Consider the following 1,967-nt stretch of genomic DNA (forward strand, 5'->3'; position numbering starts at 1 on the left):
AAAGACACTCACACTCTCTTTTACAAATATATTTTATTATTTTAATGCTTATTAAGAAATGTAACCAAGACAGACTCCGCAGCACCAGCGGCTCCTCACTGCCCAGCAGTCTGATGACTTCACAGATATGAAAACTTCACAGATTCAAAAAAACCTTTGGTCAATGCACTTTAAATACATTTGCATGCACAGATTCTCCCACTCCCTTCCCACCCCCCCAATGGTAACTGACAGAGGGAAAACAACACCTATATCATAAAACATTTAAATTAAAAGAGTAATTGTTTCATACTGACAGCATGTGCAGCAAGGTGTTCATAGTGTCTTGGTTTTCAGACCACAGAGAACCTCTCCACAGGACAGGGCAGGACCACCAGCTCCTGAGACAGTGGGGGGAGTGAAGGATGTTCTCAGATCAACAGGTTCCAGTCTTGATTTTAACACGTCCTCGTGTGAACAGCCCCAGCAGGCAAGTAAGGTGGGGAGTTACACACAACATTGGCCCAGTCTGGGGATTCTCCTCTGTCAGGGTTAGTCACCTCTCATGCAAATGAGGAACTGGTGATTTTTGTTACTCTTCATGTGTTTTGCCATAGAGACAGCCAGAAGCTCAGGGCCGGAAAGAAAAAATGCTGAAATGACTCAGTGCAATTTGATGCCCAAAACAATTTGGGAGAGAACTTTTAGACAGCTGAACTTAGCAAACACCACCAGAGAGTATTGCATGCAGGTTTAATGCATCATGGCACCACTGCAGCCTGTTTGTCCTTCCACAGAACTTGGCTGGAAGGATTTGCATTTAGGTGGGGTCCATGCTCATGAAGCAGAAGGGGATTTGTTGTGCTGGATGTGCTCATGAAATGGGACAATGTATCTGGAAAGGACGTCACCCGTAAGAACCATCCCTGCCTCAGTCAATATAGATCCTACAAAGTCAACCCTGTGCACACCCCAGAAGGGCTGATCCTTGCAGTGACCCCAGGAGAGCTGTAAGGCTCCATGTCCCTTCCAGAGTCCTTCCCTCAGCAAGTCACACACTGGTCTCAAGCCAGCATCATCTTTACACCCCACAGCACCTCCCAGCACATTCCTGCTCCCCTGAAATCCTCCCAAACACCTACTCTACAAATGCTCCTTCACTACCAAGAGTTCCTGTCCATCCTGACCCTCCAGTCTCCCACACCTTAGAGACTTCTCTATATCCACCAGCATCCCCTGAGGCCTCTTCAAAGAATGATCAAAGGTTCAGACTATTCCATGTCACTCCAAGTCCACCTGTGCCCTAGCACCAACTGGGACCAGTGAGAAATCCTTTCTGTCTCCAGTATTCCCAGCTGCCCCACCATGCCAAATTGCTTCTTGGTTCAAGAGCAGCAGTTCAAGCTTGCACAGAACTTTGACATATCACTGATCCAAAAGGGACTCTGCAGGATACAGCTGTAAGTGCATTTATTTGCACACACCAAAGAGCAGTGCCTTATTGAGAAGAGCCCCAAGAACTCCTGGCAAAATTACTCCTGGCAATGATCAAACTTTGCTTTCTCCAAAACTTATAAAGCAAATAAACTCTGAACCTAAGAGTCTTCAGGGAATGGTGAAATTCATGGAATGCCCTCATGCCAAATGAAGCACCACATCTCTATGTGCATCTTCAGACTTTTTTAGCAAAAAGTTCTCATTCAATGAAAACAGTCTCTGCTGACCCCAGCTCCTGCTCTCTGGACCCACTGCACCTGGAATTCCCAAGAAGGTCTTCTCCAACCTCTCCTGATTGTCACCTCATTCTTCCCTTTGTCTTGGCACCATCTTTGTCTAACCAGAACAGCTGGATCAACTAAACGTTCTCCAGCAGGAAGAAAAATGGGCATATGAGTGGTCCTATGAAGTTTGGAAGGCAGGCACTTTTCTCAAGAGTGGAGAGCTGCCAGAAGAAAGAAAGAGCACACTTCACTGATGGGACCTATTGC

This window comes from Chamaea fasciata, unplaced genomic scaffold, assembly GCF_029207755.1.
Source record: "Chamaea fasciata isolate MVZ Bird 193981 ecotype frontalis unplaced genomic scaffold, bChaFas1.0.hap1 SCAF_18, whole genome shotgun sequence".
NCBI lineage: Eukaryota > Metazoa > Chordata > Aves > Passeriformes > Sylviidae > Chamaea > Chamaea fasciata.